The sequence below is a fragment of the Sminthopsis crassicaudata genome, chromosome 2 (genome assembly GCF_048593235.1).
Source record: "Sminthopsis crassicaudata isolate SCR6 chromosome 2, ASM4859323v1, whole genome shotgun sequence".
NCBI classification, from domain to species: domain Eukaryota; kingdom Metazoa; phylum Chordata; class Mammalia; order Dasyuromorphia; family Dasyuridae; genus Sminthopsis; species Sminthopsis crassicaudata.
In genome coordinates this window covers 517973568-517992961 of record NC_133618.1, presented here as the reverse complement: position 1 = coordinate 517992961, position 19394 = coordinate 517973568, and the positions used below count along the sequence as shown (strand labels likewise).

General features: G+C 34.4%; 1 protein-coding gene and 1 non-coding gene across 2 annotated transcripts in view; one reads left to right on the top strand and one right to left on the bottom strand.

Annotated features, from left to right (window-relative positions):
• Nucleotides 1–19394, bottom strand: part of SEMA6D (semaphorin 6D) — an 820805-nt gene that overhangs the window by 248992 nt on the left and 552419 nt on the right. The window contains exon 3 of the mRNA XM_074294394.1: nucleotides 4962–4997. The gene's annotated coding sequence lies outside the window, so the exon portion shown is untranslated. The remainder of the gene's footprint in view (nucleotides 1–4961; nucleotides 4998–19394) is intronic.
• Nucleotides 10615–10718, top strand: LOC141559159 (U6 spliceosomal RNA). Its single transcript, XR_012487243.1, has one exon. It is a non-coding gene; the product is annotated as a U6 spliceosomal RNA (small nuclear RNA).

Genomic DNA, 19394 nt, shown 5'->3' with positions numbered 1-19394 from the left:
ACTATAGGATATGTCCAAGTCATTTCATTAGGGTATTTGCATAGGTAATTTAATTTAGTTTTTTAGAGTGAACCTTTACTGAAGTCTCAATCACAAAGAACATTGTTTTTATTTCAGCTAGGAATCCTGAGGGAGGAACAAGAAATAGTTTATCAAACCTCCTGTTACCTTCTCCATCATCACCTCCTTTGAGGCACTAGGAATAATAGCTCAGGACTCTTTGATTAAAGCCCCTTGAAGAACAGTGCCTTGCAGATCACCTGCCTTTCATCTACTCCATCCCCAGCAATCACTGTATGAGGAAATGATTTTTCAGTTTGTAAAATTCCAGATGATAACTACTTTGAAAGAGAATGAAACCTCGGTTTCCTCCGCTACTAAAGGTCCTGAAGAATCAGAAACAAAGTTTTCACCATCAAAGTCCTGGTTTCCCATAGATGGCACAAGGATGAGGTTTTATCAATTAAAATGATTTTAAGGAAGGTGTTTTTAACATACTACTTGAGACATAATAGATGCTTAACAAATGCTTTTATTCTGCCATTCATTCATTTATTCATTCTTTCTTTCATTATCATTAATTAACATAAAGAAATGAAAATTTAACTCATCTTAACTTTAAAAACTATAACAAAAATTTCCTTTAAAATTTAAACTTAAAAATCAGATGCAAAATAGTACTTTTGGGAGACATTAGTTTACCTCTATACTTTCTCAATGGTTAACAACCAAGACCTAAAGAGATGACAACCCTATCTTTTTCTTGCTCCCTATGAGTTTGAGAGTGAGTACTGTGTGGAACAGTGAACCTTATCCAAATTAAATTCAGAGATTCTCAAGGTAGAAAAGCAAAAAAAAAGGGATTTATTACAATCTTGGTGAGAAAGGGCAACTCCCAACAGACAAGGTGTCGGTAGAAGAGTGCAAAGAACAAACTATGAAACACAAGATTAAATAGACCAGAAAAGTCCTCTTCAGCCTCCACCTTTCTTCCCATTGTTTGGGGGAGTCCAGGTTTACACACTAAATCCAGAAGTCTATCCCAGAAACAAGAGAATATTAGTAAATAACAAACTCTTCATTTAAATTTCCCGAGAGAATTGTTGTACAAGCAGATGTTCTTGGATGAGAAAATTCTGTTACCTGAATTCCCAAAGCCATCATCACCTTTAAAAAAAGTACTTAAATACTAATTAAGAGGTGGGGGGAAACAGGAGGAGACATTTTCATCCAAGACAATTGAACACCTGCAACTTTTAAGGTATAGCTTAACTTGTTGTGAAGTCTCAAGTTACATTTAGAGAATAGTTCAAAGTCACATTCTCATGTGAGATCTTTACTCAGTTTATCTCATTCAGCACCCACACCTATCTGTTTAAAGTTCCAACATTACAAAATGCTTTTTGGCAAAGCAAACCAAAGAAAGAAAAAAACTACTAAAAATACAAATAGGCAAATTAAATTATTTTAGATCCACTTTTTGGTTCACATTATCTCCATCCCTCATTTCTTTCAACACTTGGCACAGATCTGGAAATCAATTTCTTGGTTCTATCATGCATATAGAGGCTTGGTATTTGCTTTTCAAAGTACTTTGTTTTTTCTCAATATGCTATGATTTATATAGTTCTTTGATGACCTTCCACCTCCTATCACCATATGAACCAGAATAATTTATGTTCAGGGCAGGTCAGTTTTGCCACCATTTGGGGAGGAAGTTGGAAAAAAAAAAGTATACTTTTAAAAAGAACAAATCATAGAGAGCTGGAAGAAACAGGTTAAAAACATGTTCTAGATCAGAACACATAACTTCTAACTAATTACCACTGTGCTTTGTTCAACTTTCAAAAGACATTTATGGTGATTTGTTTTCTTAACAAGATTTTTAGTTTTCTTAAACAAGAAATTGACCAATGAGTGACTTTTTTCCCTTTTAAATAAGTAACCCAAAGAATAATATGAAACATCTCTAGTTGTGGAATGTTGTACTCAAATTGCCACCTTTGAGCCTTACAATCTGTTTAACCTTAAGCAAATCATTTAACTTCCTAATGCCTCAGTTTCCTTAACTATAAAATGAGGATAGACTAGAGGTCTCTTCCAGTTTCCTATCTATGGTCCTATAAGTTAAATTTTTTTCCCCATTTTTTTCCTTTTCCCCTCTCTCTCCATATATTTTGATAGCTCCCTGTTGTCATTTCCTTCCCTTAGGACAATTAGTTTTGGGAATGACATATATCTAACACTTACATTTGAAACCTATCCAGTGTAATAATGCTTACTAGAACCAGTGCTCCATTGTTATAGCCTTCTGGTACTCTCGGTCACCTTCACATCCCTCTCCCAAGACTAATGTGGTAGGAATCTAGTGTCACCTTCACAACACAATTTATCTATTTCTTTAATATTTTAGCAATTGAATTCCCCTAACTAGACAGAAGCCTGGATTTAACTAGGAAGCTTTGTAACTGTGGCTTAGCAGAGTTAGCTATCCTGGTTAATTGGATTGATGGAGACAACAGTAATTACCATAGATGAGATTGTCTGTACTGTAATTATGTTTCCATCTTCCATATATGCCAGACTTGTGGAATACATACTGGTAGGTTCTTCCAATTACAATCAGGTTAAGAAGAGCAGAGTATTTGCTATACAAATCATGTTTGCAATTTATAGAATTAAAAAAGTGTCAGGAGCTGAAAGAATTGTTCATCTGAAGTAGCTTTTATGATTCAAAGCATTAATTTGCAGAACTGTATGTTTAGCAAGATAACTACAGTGCAGGGAGATTTATTTATTTATTTAAATAAAAGGATCCTTTAAATAAAAGCAAGAAGGGATCCTGGAGGTCTAGTCCAAAAGAGGAAGGAGCTGAGATCCTGAGACATTAGGTGACTCGGACATAGTTATACAAGTAATAAAAGGTTAGGGGGCCACATTTGAGCTCAAATCTTCTGGTTCCATACCCAGCATTCTTTCCACTAGCTATTAATCAGATAGGGCTCCTCTCATCAGAACACTGGAACTGGTAATCAGAGAGAGCATAGGTTAGGCAGCGGGCCTCAGTCGGGAAAACAAACCTTGGTCCAGATTCTGCTTCTAGCTCTATAACTGTGGGTAAATCATTGAATCTCTGAGTTCCAATATCTTTATCTAGCAAACATAAATGTTAATAACCCTGTTGCCAACTTATTGCATCATCATGAAATTTGAACGAGATAATGTATGTGGACCTCTTTGAAAGCTCTAAAGCATTATAAAAATGCCAGTTATTCTTATCTGCATTGATAATTATATTTCAGTAGAATTATTGCATCCATAAAGTCATTCTTAGTTTAAAAAATAAAACAATAACACAGAGCGAGTCTGATGCAAATTTTCTGAGGTCCTAAAATTTCTTATTGCAGATGGCTTAAGCAGTAGCAGAGAACAGCAAATTAGAATTCATTTTGAATTGATAAACATGATGGTAAAATTGCCATAGCCATAATCATTTTCTAGCTCAAGAGTTCTTAACTTTTTGTAATGTCATTTTTGACAGTCTAATGAAGCCAATAGATTTCTCTTCTTAGGATACATGAGTATATATATATATATATATATATATATATATATATATATATATACACACACACATATATATGTATATATATGCATATATACATACATATGTATATATATACACCTTTTTTAAAAACTAATTTTCAGTTAGAAAATGTTGGAGAAAAAAGATATAATCTATTCCCAAAATCAATAGGCCCTTTGAAATGTATCCGAGGAATCATTAGGGTTTAGAACTCCTACTAAGTCACTGGCTTCCCTCCTCCCTATACTGTAACCACAATTATATATTTTGGGGGTCTGCTTGGTAGTTTCCTATCTTTTTTCCTCCTCCCATGCTCCCATTCCTTAGTTGACAGTTACAGTAGGGAGGAGGTAACTATTTCCGGGACCTATTTAGTATAGAATTCCTTCATTCAGTCCTGAATGCATTAAAAAAAAAAAAAAAAAAGTGTTGGAAATGGGGAAGAGGAGTCTCCTGTTTAAAATATTTCTATTTAGACTAGGCAAGTTCTTATAACATGAGCCTAAAAAAAAAAAAAAAAAAAGAAAAGAAAAAAAAAAGCCTTCCTGAATTTACAAAGCAGATGTCTCTCATCAAATGAAACCGATTTCCTAACAAGATAGGAGAGTGTTCCTATTGTCTTTCTTAATGAGATTAGGGCTCCCTCAATCACAGTGTTTGACTGATACTATTGGAAAGTTGAGCAACTTGGTTAATTGAGCTGGTGGTGAGAAGACCTCTGTAAAATCTTCATCTGATTTGTATTGGAGTCCCTGATGTGGGAAGTGGGGCAGCAGGCCTAGGAGGCAGGCGAAAACCACTTTTTCTTCCCTTCCCAGAAAAGGCTTTGAGGACATAGAAGCTTACAAAGGATGTGTCTCATGTGATCCAGCTTCAGAGACAAGCTGTCCTCTGCCTCATAAAGGGGCTAATCAGGCTGGAAACCCAAAGACAAAAAGCTGTCTCCTCTCTCTGGCTCTCACTTAGGAATCCCTGGACTCAGGTTTTATTTGCCTGGCTCCTCACTTGACAAATACCACAGACAAAGCCTTCAACTCTGAGCACCTTCCGAAGGTCATACTGTGGGGTTCAATGAAAGGCTGCAACAGGGGAAAAAAAAGGAAAAAGTAGAGGCAGTATAACAATAGAGAACAAACCTCTGAGTCAGGAAGAACTGAGTTCAAGTCCTTTCTTTGATACATACAGGCTGAGTGACTTCCGGCAAGTCATTTATCCAAGTGCCTCAGACAATTTTCTCTGACAATGAGTTGCAGATCTTCATTGGCAGAAAGGATTTTCTCCCAAGAGCAATGATAGTATAGGTAGAGGAATAAACAACAACAAAAAGCATAGCAACTTCATTATCCAATTGAGAAATAAGAAAAATAGGTCTTACCTTGGAGGAGCCTGGGTTTGGTGACCAGTCAAAAATCTATGGAAGAAAAAAGGAAGAATGAATAAAACAGGTTAGTTTCTTATTATTCTACCTATTCCTGCTATACTTATGTATATAAAACATTTTATTGTCATAAAGTATATATATATATACACACACACATACTTGTAAGTTATCCTTATTAACTGAAGTTATATTACATTAATTTAGTGACTCAATTGTAGGCATCCCTTGATTTATGTACTAGATATGTTACAGCAAAGTTTCTCACAAAATTAATTTCTATAACATGAATGATATTTTCCCACTTATTTCTACCATTAAATTAGAGGTACATATTTTCAAGAAGGGAGCAACTTCTGTAGTAGATTGAGTTGAAAATTATTACTATGGAAGGGTAAGAAAAGAATAAGCAGATGTTATCCCCTTTAGGTGGAAAAAGGCAATGTGATTCCGTGGACAGAGTGCTAAGCATAGAATGATAAAGAATTGGGTTCAAATATGTCCATGGGAAAGTTACTCAAAACTCTAAAACAGGGTATTATAACTGTGGCAAATTATGGTGTACACCTGGCAAAGTTGTTGACTTAAATGAGTTAATATATGTGAAGTGCTTTCTATATTTTAAAGCACTATTTGTGATTTTTTTTTATTAAATAGGAAGTGTGATTCCTAAATATCTAGATGGTTGGTGGTTGTTCTTAGTTCTCCAAGATGATCACAATGACATCATTATGTTATAGTGTGTCCAGATGTGACTGATTAGACAAGTACCCATCCCAAATTGGGCCCCTAAAGTCCTGTGAACATTTTGGGTGGAATGGCTCTAAATTTGCACATTGTGCATTTCTTTTGCCCATGAGGACATGCTATCCCGGGTGGTCCTGTCTCCCATGTCACACAATCAGTTCTTAAGTTTTTCAGAGAGACCTTTAGAATGTCCTTGTCTCCCTTCTTTCCACCATCATCTAAGCACTTGACCCATGTGAGTTCATAGTCTTTTGGGTGAGCATTCATTGGACACTTAAACAAGCCAGCCATCTGATTGTGCTCTCTGATAGAGACTTTGAATGCTTGGCAATTTATTGTGAGAAAGGACCTCGGAATTTGGTACCTGATTTTGTAGGTGACCTTCAGGATCTTTTTAAGACCATTTAGATGGAACTAATTCAGTTTTCTGGCATGGAGCTGGTAGACTGTCCAGATTTCACATGCACACAGCAATGAGGTCAGCACCAAGGCTCTATAGACCCTGAGTTTGGTAGGCAGCCTAATATTTCTCCTCTCCCACATTTCTCTTTGGAACCTCCCAAACACTGAGCTAGCTCTGTGTCAGCCTCATTATCAATGTGTTCATCTCAGAAAAGTATCCTGCCAAGGTAAACAAACATATCCACAGTATTCAAAACTTCTCCATTTGCTATAACCAATGATTTCACATGTGGATGGTGTTCAAAGGCTAGCTGTACCTGGACTGTTTTCTTTATGGTTAAAATTCATAGGACTTAAAAATATATGTATACATATATACTTACATAACATAGTTTATGAAACATAACAAAAATACAACTAAAAAAATGAAATGTTCCTACATGCAGCCTCTGGACATTTTCCCAAACTGATTCAGAGGCACCTTCCCAGTTTTCTGAGTGCAGCCATGAAATTCCTAAAGCACAGTGGAACGGAAGTTATAGGGCACGTTAAGAGTAGCTGCAGCTACAATTCACAGTTCCAGCTACTTTTTTTTTTTTTTTTTTTTGTGAGAACCCAGCAATTCCATTGCAGTATCAGTGGTCACTTGCCCCCCAAAACCTGGTGGCAATCAGAAAGCTTGGCTCCAACAGCAGCTTTTGGTTGTCTCAGTTTCCTAAATGTGAAAACAAGCCTGAATCTCAAAGTCCTACATATAGTTCTCATACCCTTCCCCTATCTTATTTATCAAAAACCTTTTTTTGCCCATCTCTCAGGCTTTCAATGATGGGGGTTGTTTGAATTTATCATTTTCTTTCTATCCAGATCACCATCTCATAAGGCCCAGAAATAAATAATAATTCAATGGTTAAAGCACTTGATATAGGTACAGATGAAAGTATAAGTTTTATCACTTTGTCACTAGAGGGTTTCTTCTCTGCCATGTTCTTTATCTCTCCTTTCCCAGGTCAGAGAAATTTCTTCCCTGCCTCAGTACTCAGTTCATTGAATTTAGCTCCTTTATTTATATCCTCAGAATTCATTATAACTTCAGGACATGTAAAGGTAGGCTGCAATACCACCTTTTACCTTCGGTGTTGCTATATAACAAAAATATTCTAGCCTGAAATTTTCTGCTTGAGGCTCTGGAAAATAAATGTCACTTATCAAATAGATGTGCCTAATTATAAGTGCTATTAAATATATATTTGTATTTCTTACATTTCAGAATTTCAGAGACCTAAGAAGGACCTTAAAAATTACCAAAGAAATTTAGGAGTATTAGAAGTCTTGGAGAACATGTAGGCTATATATGAAAGATGAAGTTGGCCATTATAAAAAGAAGACTTTAGACCAGATGCTCACTAAGGTCCTTTCAACTTTAAATCCATGGGGTGATCATCTATGCCAGTCTCTTTATATAGAGATGAGGAAACTGAGGCTCAGGGATGAAGTCACACAGTTAATGGCAAGATCAGGACTTGAATTCATGTCTCCTGACTCCTTGTACAGCTCCTTCTTTATTTTCACCTTTCTAATTATACAGATGCCAAATTTGTGTATGGATGTGCCTTTCAAACAAACATTAATAATCCAGGAATGTTTATTTTAAATTTGTGTGCCTTCCAACCCTGGATACATAGATTTAATTTAAAATAATACCCATAGTAATAATGTAGGCTTCAGCTGTTCATTATGACTCTTGGCATCTGGGCTTGTTTTTCCAGGATATCACACACTTCCTTTAGGTCTAGAAACGTTTCCTCTCCCTGGGCTGAAAGAATGGATTTCACTTCAGTGTTTTGCTTTGGTTTATAATCTGGGTTTAGCCAACAATGATTGAATACAACAGAAAGATTAGAACACTTTTTACTCTAGTACCTTTCTGTTAGATGCAAAGACATATTGATAATTTTACCCAGAGCATACTTTACTTCAGGGTAGAAGCCATTCTTTGTATACATTATTAGTCTAGATTAAAGGAAAATTGGCTTTAAAATGTACAGTTAACTGCAAAAATTGAGGAGGGAAAAAAAGACATGGGAATATATAAAAATCCTTTTACTTATTTAAAAACAGTAAAGGGTATGTTTTAAATTATACCAAAATTACTCTCTTTTTGTTGGGTTTCTGCTTTGGAAGGAAACATGTAATTATAGTGTGCCTTCTGATCTTAGCTAGAAAGGTTTCAAGGTAAATGATGTAGTCACACTTCTCCTCCCATTCTCATGTACTTTTTGAAGTAAAGAAAATGCTCCAAATGCTACCCTTCTGCTCTCCCTTCTATTTTAGAATGGTTCCAGCAGACACTTCTTTAAGGAGTAGGTACTTTGACTTTGCTAAAGAATACAAAGGGTTACTTTAAAGGAACAACAGACTGTCATTGGAATAGATAAGGAAACCAGTCATCTGTGGTTTTACCAGTAGTCTCATACTTTTCCTTTTATCTGTCTCTGAGAGTGGGATTATCAACCTCATTAAGATATTCTAATCTGTTGAGAAGATGTAAAGAAATGATCTGTACTATCAGTATTGTATTAATTTGCTGAATTTTTTCCCCTTAAACTCTGAGGCAAAAGTATTTTGAAATAACTTTATTCATCAAAACTTAATTGGCTTGTTACTTTTTGTCCTTCTTTCTTAAAAGGACCATGCCATGAGGGAGGTGGTACCATGCCATGAAAATGAATTGGATTTAAATTGGGGGAGAAGGGCTGTGCAAAGTTGCCAGCCTCGCTTTCTCCTCTGGAGCTATCTGGGTCTAATAGTAATATATAAAACAAATATATTCACACATATTTACATATACATAATACACATGTGTGCGCATTTGTACATGTGTATATCCCAGGATAACTAGAGATAGTCCTGGATGCAATGGAAGACCTTGGTCTTTTACTAAGGTCTTTAACAGGTCTCAGTTTGATTGAAATTTGAAAGGAAAGAGGTTTCTTTCTTCTAGAACAGAAAGACCATCTTTACATACACACTTTATCTTCCTCTCTTTTCTGCCTAGAAAACAAGGTTGGGGAGGAATATTTATAAAAGCAGTATTTTTGCTCCAAGTGCCAAAGACTTGCTCAAGAAAGGATGTAAACATGAAGAGATCTTGATTCCAATTAATGTGGGGCCAGCTTGCTGTGTGATTCTGTATGAGTCATAGAATCACAGAGCTGGAAGGGATCTTTGGTGGAATGTCACAACACTTTCATTTTACAGATGATGAAAGAAATTCCCAGAGGTTAAATGATTTGCCTGAAATCACATTGTCTTTTTTGGTAAGCAAGAAGAAGGGGGTGAGAATCTTAAGATTAATGACGTTTGAGGAGAGTGGGAGTAGAGAGGAGCAGTTGCTTTCAGGATCTATCCCCTTCCCCAAATTTTAGGCTTTAAAAATCAAGAAAATAAGGAGACTTCTACAAGTAAACAGAATTAATCATGAACCTTATGTTTTTAGCTAGAAACATGATAATGAAATGGGTCTGTGGCATCCTACTTTTTCTAGGTTTTTTTTTTTAAACTAATTCATACTTTTCTTATTTTGCTTGTGACAGCACAAACATTTCAATTTCTTGCATGAATTAATATATTAATATTATTAAAAGTGCTGAAATATCTATGTATATTACTATACTAAAATGGGCTTCTTTTCAGCCCCATCATATTTTGCTCCCCATCCCATATGTTGTAACCCATCAAATGAGTCCTCTCTGTTCCTTAAACACAATATTTAGTCTTCTAGCTGCATGCCTTTAAATAGGTCATCTCTCCTATGTGGAATGCACTCCCTCCAAACTTCTGCCTCATAGAATCTCTTTTTTCTTCAATATACAAAATAAGTACCATCTATATGAAATTTCTTTTGATCTCTGCTCTCCTCCCAAATGCAAGTGCCTCCTCCCCCTTATCTTTCACTTCTTTGGATTTATTTATAGTTTTTCTTTATATACTCAGATATATACTTGTTGTTTTCCCCATCATAGTGTAATCTTTTTGAAAATATAGATGATTTCATTCTTTTTATTTGTATCCCTAGTGTCTAATACAGTTCCTGGCTCATAACAGATTAATAAATAAATGGTGATTAACTGTTATATAGAATTCTCTTTTATGTATCAGGAAACTTCTACAATTTTGTTATTATTGCTTTATGAATTTAGTTATGTCTGATTCTGTAATCCTATTTGGAGTTTTCTTGGTAGAGACACTGTAATAATTTACTATTTCTTTCTTCAGCTTATTTTACAGATGAACTGAGGCAAATGAGGTTATGTCACTTGCTCAGGGTCATACAGCTAGTAATTGTGTGTGGCCAGGTCTGAACTCAGTTCTTCCTAATCTTGAGCTGGCATTCCATACTTTGTGCCACCACAATTAATATTAAGTATTTGACCCTAATTTTCCAGTTCATAAATTGATATGCTAATCTGATAAACCACAGGATTAGAAAGGGCAAAGGAATGCTTCTTCAGCAGTGCATATACTAAAATTGAAATGACACAGAGAAGAATAGCACGGCTACTGCACAAGCATGGCATGCAAATTCATGAAGCATTCTATTTTTGAAAATTGAATGGGGATAGAAGGAATATACTTTTTACTCAGTGGTATATGGAACCTACACAAAAACAGACCATATATTAGGACATAGAAACTCACAATTAAATGCAGAAAGGCAGAAATATTAAATTTTTACTTTTAAAATCATGATGCAATAAAAATTACATGTAATAAAAGGCCATGGGAAAATGGGCCAAAAATTAATTAAAAACAAAATAATTTAATCCTAAAGAATGAGTGGATCAAACAAGAAATCATTCATAGAAACAACAATTTCATTCATGAGAATGACAATAATGAGACAATATACAAAGACTTATGGGATGCTGTTGAAGTAGTTCTTTTATATCTCTAATACATGAATAAAAGAAAGATAGAGAAGATCAGTGAATTGGACATGCAACTAAAAAAGTTAGAAAAAGAACAAATTAACTCCCCCAATTAAATACCAAATTAGAAATTCTGAAAATCAAAGGATTAATAAAATTTAAAACTATTGAATTAATAAATAAGGCTAAGAGTTGGTTTTGTGAAAAGAACCAATGAAATAGATAAGCTTTGGTTAATTTGATTAGAAAAAGAAAAAAGAAAGTCAAATGACCAGTATCCCAAAATGAAAAGAGTCAATTCACTATCAATGAAGAAAAGTTTAAAGCAATAATTAGGAACTATTTTGACCAAGTGTATGCCAATAAATCTGACAATGTAAGTGAAATGTATGAATATTTAAAAATATATATTGTATAAATTAACAGAAGAGAAAATAAAATTCTTAAATAAACCCATTTTTGAAAAAAGAAATTGAATACTACCTAAATTAATCTTTTTCAATGCCATACTAATCAAACTCCCCCCAAAATAGTTTATACATCTAGAAAAAATAATGACAAAGTTCATCTGGAAGAAAAATGAGTCAAGAATTTGAAAGGTATTAATGAAAAAAATGCAAATGAAGGTGGCCTGCTTATAAAGTAGCAGTCATCAAAATCATTTGGTACTGGATAAGTAAATAGAGTAGCCGATCAGTGAAATAAGTTAGGTTCATAGGACAAGTAATCAATGACTATAGTAATCTAGTGTTTGATAAACCCAAAGACCCCAGCTTTTGAAATAAAAATTCACTATTTGACAAAAAAGTACTGGGAAAATGGGAAATCAATATGGTGGAAACTAAGCATTGATCCACACCTAATACCGTATACCAAGATAAGGTTGAAATGAGTTCATGATTTAGACATAAAGAGCGATATAAAGAGCAAATTAGAGGAACAAAGGATAGTTTAACTCTCAGATCTGTGGAGAAGGAAGGAATTTTTGGCCAAAGAATTGGAGTACATTATTGAATACAAAATACATAATTTTGATCACATTAAGTTGAAAACTTTTTGCACAAACAAAACCAATGCAAACAAGATTAGAAGGAAAGCAATAAACTGGGAAAAAAAAATTTACATTCAAGAGTTCTGATAAAGGCCTCATTTCTAAAATATATAGAGAATTGACTCAAATTTATATGAATTCAAGTCATTCTCCAACTGATAAACGATCAAAGGATATGAACAATTTTCAGATGAAGAAATTGAAACCCTTTCTAGCCATATGAAAAGTGATTTAGAGCACTATTGATTAGAGAAATACAAATTAAGACAACTCTGATGTACCACTACACACCTCTCAGATAGGCTAAGATAACAGGAAAAGATAATGACAAATGTTGCAGGGGATGTGGGGAAAGTGGAGCACTAATATATTGTTGGTGGAGTTGTGGACTGATCCAACCATTCTGGAGAGTAATTTGGAACTATGCCCAAAGGGCTATAAAACTATGCATATCTTTTGATCCAGAAGTGTTTCTACTAGATCTGTATCCCAAAGAGATCTTAAAGGAGGGAAAGGGACCCACATGTGCAAAAATGATTGCAGCAGCTATTTTTGTAGTGGAAAGAAAATGGACACTGAATGGATGCCCATCAGTTAGAGAATGGCTAAATAAGTTATGGTATATGAATATTATGGAATATTATTGATCAGCAAGATGATTTCAGAGTGGCTTGGAGAGACTTACATGAACTGATGCTGAGTGAAATGAACAGAGCCAGGACATCATTGTACACAGCAACAAGATTCTATGATGATCATTTCTATAGGACATGACTCTTCAACGAGATGTTTCAGGCCAATTCCAATAGTATTATGATGAAGAGAGCCATCTGTACCCAGAAAGAGGACTGTGGGGACTGAATGTGGTTTACAACATAGTATTTTCACTCTTTTTGTTATTATTTGCTTGCATTTTATTTTTGTTCTCATTTTTTTCCTTTTTGATATGATTTTTCAATAATTATAGAAATATGTATAGAAGAATTGCACGTGTTTAATATATATTGGATTTAATATATATTGGATTACTTGCCATGTAGGGGAGGGTTTGAGAAGAGGGGGAGAAAATTTGGAACACAAAGTTTTGCAAGGGTCAATGTTGAAAAACTATCCATAAATATGTTTTGAAAAAAAAAGCTTTAATAAAAAAAAAGAAAAAGAAAGAAATTGGACAAGGCATCAATAATAAAGATAAGAAAAGTTATTAGCCCTAAGAAGAAATATACAGGGTCAGATGGATTTACAAGTGAATTCTACCAAACAGTTAAAGAACAATTAATTTTAATGCTACATAAACTATTTGGAAAAAAATAAGCAAATAAGGAGTACTGCCAAATTCTTTTTATGACACAAACATGGTGCTGATACCTAAACCAGAAAGAACCAAAACAGAGAAAGAAAATTACAGACCAAATTCCCTAATGAATATTGTTTCAACAACTTTCAACAAAATATTAGCAAAGAGATTATAGCAATTTATTATAAGACAAAAAAACAGCAAAGCCCAAGAGTAAGAAAAAGAAAGAGAAATTACCTTTTAAAATTACTGTAGACAATATAAAATATTTAGGTGTCCTTCTGTCAAGATAAATTCAGAAACTATATGACTTTAATTACAAAATACTTTTCTCACAAAGAAAGTCAGGTCTAAGTAATTGGAAAAATATTGACTGCCCATGGATAGGCTGAACTAATATAATAAAAAAAGACAAATCTAACTAAATGAATTTATTTATTCAGTGCTATACCAATTGAATTGCCAAAATATTTTACAGGGCCAGAAAATATAATAACAAAATTCACCTGGAAGAAAAAAAAGGTTAAGACTATCAAATGAATTAATGAAAGAAATGTAAAGGAAGGTGGCCTATCTGTACCAGATATAAAAATGTATTATAAAGTGGGAGTCATCAAAGCCATTTGGCACTGGCAAAGAAACACAGTGATGGGTCAGTAGAATAGATTAGGTACCCAACATAAAGTTGTAATAAGCTATAGTGATTTACAGTTTGATAAACCTAAAGGCTCCTGCTTCTGATATAAGAATTCACCAATTGACAAAAACTGATTGAAAAATTGGAAAATTGTATGTCAGAAGCTCAGCATAGACTAACATGTGTGACATTCATGCCAAGATAAGGTCAAAATAAGTTCATGATTTAGACATAAAAGGTGACAGTCCAGTGGTCCTCAAACTTTTTATTTGGGGGGGGCAGTTCACTGTCCCTCAGACTGTTGGAGGGCTGGACTATAGTAAAAACAAAAGTAAAACAAAAGCTCACATTCTGTCTCTGCCCCTCAGCCCATTTGCCATAACCCTGTGGTGCACATAAACGTCCTCAGCGGATGCATCTGGCCTGCGGGCTGTAGTTTGAGAACCCCTGGGTGACACTATAAGCATATTAGGAGATCAAGGAATAGTTTACCTGTCAGATTTTTGAAGAAAGGAGGAATTTATGTCCAAAGATGAAATAAGAGAATAGTATGAAAGACAAACTGGATAATTTTGATTACATTAAACTAAAAAAAAATTTTTTTGCACAAATAAAACCAATGCAACCAAGATTAGAAGGAAAATAGAAAGTTGGTAAACAATTTTTCAACCAATATTTCTGATAAAGGCCTCATTTCTCAAACATATAGAGAATCAAGTCAAATCCAGTTGATAAGTGGTCAAAAGATATGAACAAGCAGTTTTCAGATGAAGAAATTAAAGATATCTATAGTCAAATGAAAAAAAATCTCTAAATTACTATTATGAGGAAAATGCAAATTAAAACAAATCTAAGGTATTACCTCTCTCTGCTCAGGTCAGCTAAGATGTGAGAAAAAGAAAGTTATAAATGTTGGAGAAGATATGGGAAAATTATTGGGACACTAGTACATAATGTTGGTGGAGTTGAATGTTCCAATCATTCTGGAGAGCAATTTGAAACTATGCCCAAAGGGCAATCAAACTTTGTATATCCTTTGATCCACCAACAACACTGGTAGGCCTGTATCCTAAAGAGATCATAAAAAAAGGGGAAAGGATCCACATGTATAAAAATACTTATAGCAGTTCTTTTTGTTGTGGCAAAGAATTGAATATTGAATGAACATCCATCAATTGGGAAATGGCAGAATAAGTTGTGATAAATGAATGTAATGAAATATGATTGTATTATAAGAAATGATAAGCAGATTTCATAAAAACTTGGAAAGACTTACATGAATTGCTGCTGAGTGAAGTGAGCAAAATCAGGAGAATATTAAATATAGTAACAGCAGCATTGTGTAATGGTTAGTTATGATAAACTAATTTCTTCTCAACAGTACAGTGATCCTAGACAATTCCAATCAACTTGAGATAGAAAATGCCATCTGCATTTAGAGAAAGAACTATGGAGACTGAATGTAGATTGAAGCATATTATTTTTACTTTAAAAATTGTTTTTTCTTCTTCTTAGTTTTCCCCTTTTGTTCTGATTCTTCTTTCACAGCATGACTAATGTGGGAATGTTTAAAATTATTTCACATGTATAACCTACATTGGATAGCTTGTTGTTTTGGGGAGGAAGAAAGGAGGAAGGCAGGGAAAAAATTTGCAATTCAAAATCTTGCTAAAACGAATGTTGAAAACTAACTTTATATGTAATTGAAAAAAATAAAATACCATTAAGTGGGGAAATAAAGGGGAAATGATTTTCTTCTTTCTGCTCTTAGAGAGTAACCTAGGACTTCACAATACTGATATGGTTCGGGTATTTGGGGCCAGAAAGAACATGTAGGGAATCTTGCTATCTATATGATTTTAGTTTTCTGAGTTGTGATCGTCTCTAACTTCATATCAGTCCCAATGTTTCATTTATTTAATCCTTTGAAAAAGAAAAGATGGTGTGTTTGGCAAAATCCTGTTCCATCAAACCTTTGTTGGAGTATGATGAGTGAAGGATCCTGTCACTCAGTGGATAGCTCTGAATCATGCTCTCAGTCTTTCACTCTCCTTTTCTTACCTTAGCTCATCCCATTACTTTATACTCTTTCTAGTAATTGTTCATGTTTGCCCATTCTTGTGTGATCACCTAATTTGAACTCCTGCTCTGCTTGATGACTCTACTGTCATGGCAATTCTCTCTCCATCTCTTCTTCCTTCTCTTTCTCTTCCTCTCCCTCTGTCTGATTGTCTTTCTGTGTGTGTGTCTTCTTCCCTCTCCCTCTTCCCTTGCCTCTCTCTCACACACTCTTTCCTTCTCTTTCTTTCTTTTTTTCTTTCTTTCTTTCTTTCTTTTTTTCTTTCTTTCTTTCTTTCTTTCTTTTTTTCTTTCTTTCTTTCTTTCTTTCTTTCTTTCTTTCTTTCTTTCTTTCTTTCTTTCTTTCTTTCTTTCTTTCTTTCTTTCTTTCTTTCTTTTCTTTCTTTCTTTCTTTCCTTTCTTTCTTTCTTTCTTTCTTTCTTTCTTTCTTTCTTTCTTTCTTTCTTTCTTTCTTTCTTTCTTTCCTTCTTTCTTTCTTTCTTTCTTTCTTTCTTTCTTTCTTTCTTTCTTTCTTTCTTTCTTTCTTTCTTTCTTTCTTTCTTTCTTTCTTTCTTTCTTTCTTTCTTTCTTTCTTTCTTCCTCCTCCCCTCCTTTATCTCTGTCTCTCCCTCCTTCTCTTTCTTATCTCCCTCTCCCTCTCCCCTCCATCATCCTCTCTCTCTATCTCACTGTCTTTATCTTTCCCATCCTCCTCCCTAGTCCCAAATTCTCTTTTGGACTGTAGCCTCAAATCATTGCAGCTCTCCAAAATCATCCCTTTCTTCATTTCTGATAGTTCAGTCATCATCCCTTGTTTTATATAGCACATGACATGTACATTATTTCTTTTTGCCATGTGTTTGAGGGGTTTTTCATAGTATGTTCTTAAGGTATAAACTGAACTAAATTCATTTTGATATAACAGTAAAGAATGAGAGAAAAAAAACACAAACTCACTTCGCCCATGGCTACACTATTCTGTTTTTCTATCATAAGGTTTTAAACAACTTTTTCTTCCATGGGGGCAAGAGGCAGTGTGCACAGACCTGTAAATGATTCATCTTTAAAATGTACTTAAGTGGAACATTTAATAAAACCAGGAAAATGGATTTATAAACAACTTATCTTTATTTTGGGCATCCTTGTCTTTGGAGCATGCATATTATTCCTGAGAGGCATATATGTAGAAATTTTTAACTTGGGAATCATGTGTTAGACCTATTAGTTTCAGAACAGCAATTTTATTCTGGGATTAGAGAGAGAGTCTAAAAAGGAGAAAATGGAATTAGAATAACAGATTAAAGCAAAAGTATTTCTGTCCATTGCCCCAACAAGGAAAGAAAATTGGGAAAACTGAATTCTATCATTTATTTTGTAGGTGTAGCTAGGTGCTGCCAGGCAATCAGCAGGATCTGAGTTCAAATGGGACCTCAGTCACTTATTAGCTGTGTGTGACCTTGGGCAAATCCTTAATCCTTAGTTTCCTCATCTGGAAAAGGAAATGGTAAAACTCCAGTATCTTTGCCAAGAAAATCCCAAATAGGTTCGCAAAGAATCAAATATGATCAATTACAAAGAGTCAAATCCGACCAATTGATTAAACAACAATTATTTATTCTGTTCTGTTGCTTTTCCATTCCATTCTAGTGTATTCAAGTCTAGTGTATTTTTATGTGTCAAGTAGTTATTATGGTCAAGCTATGCTGATATATTGTGTTAGGTACTGAAGATATAAAGACAGAAAATCTCATAGTCCATATCCTTGAGGGATTTAAAATCTAAATGTATAGTTATGAGACCTGTACACAAATAATCATTTTACAATTTAGAATCTATCTACCAACCTACCATAAACAAAGTGGCAAAAGAGAGTTGAGGAAGAGGGGATCTTCTAGCCAGCATGATCAGAAGAAGATGGCACCTGAATTGAGTCTTGAATGAAGATAAAGATTTCAACAGGTAAAGATGTGAAGGGACTTAATTTTAGGAATAGAGAAAGGGATCATGGAACAATGAGTAGTGCCTGGAATATGGAATGGGAAAAATGGAGGATGTGAATTAAGGCTAAAAAGATAGAATTAGCTCAAGATTGCTCTTTGTTAAATGGTCATTGTTGAGCATTTATACCTCAAGAGTCAGAAAAGCTACAAATTAGAGTTTGGTTTATTTTTTCTGTCGATTGTCTATATTTAAGAAAGTAATGGAGAAAAATGAAAAAATACAAATTAAACTTACAAATATCGGGCATACACATTTTTTTTCCTTCAGAGATGTGGTTATTAAACATTTGCCAGCATATTCCTATCAGGACCCAGACTTGAATGTTAAGGTAAATATTTTAAACTTAATTCAGTAGGCAATGAGAAGTTATTGAAGGCTTCTGACCAGGGAGTATCATGACATCATGTCATCAAGGACACAGTGCAGCAGTGATGTGAAGCATGTATTGGAGAAGGTAAAGAGATTAGAGGCAAAAGACCATTGGAAAGGCAAGGAAGGAATGAGCATTTGTAGAGCACCTGTGTGCTAGACACTTTTACAAAAATTACCTCAATTGTTCCTCATAACAACTCTGTCAGGTAGATGCTAATATTATCATCACTATATTACAACAGGATTTTACACTATTTATTACATCTTTTGAAGAAACTGAGGCATATAAAAGTTAAATGATTTCCCCAGAATCATACTGTTGGGTCAGGTTTGAATCTGGGTCTTCCTAATTCCAGGACCAGTACTCTAACCAGAGCCACCAGCTGTCCCAGTTAGGAGCGTCCTAGATGAGTTCAGGTACTGAACTATGTGTTAGGCAGTAGGAGCAAAAAAAGGTAATGAGGTTGCATCAGCTTCTTTGCAAAAACAAATACTGCCTTTCAATGTTTGGGAAGTCTTAAAAACATCTTTTTCCTCTTGCCAGACAGGAGATAGCAAAACTCTGCTTGTAAGAAGTTAACTTTCCTCAGGCATAGCTTTGCTTAGCTTCATTTTATTCTAAATATGGAGAAGACTCGAGAAGAGATTTTTTTTTTTAAGTGTCTTTAAGCAATATTCCAGACCCGAGGTCTTAATAAGCATTCATGTAAATGATCTGATTGGTTTCAAGGGTATAAATCTTTTCCTGCCTGGTTCTAGAGCATGGAGGGGGGAAAGATATATATATATGTGTGTGTGTGTGTGTGTGTGTGTGTGTGTGTGTGTGTGTGTGTGTATGTGTGTGTATACTTTTATAATATTATATAAGTATATATGTATATATACATATATCTGTGATTTTAAAAAGGCATTTAGCACAGTATCTAGCACATACTAA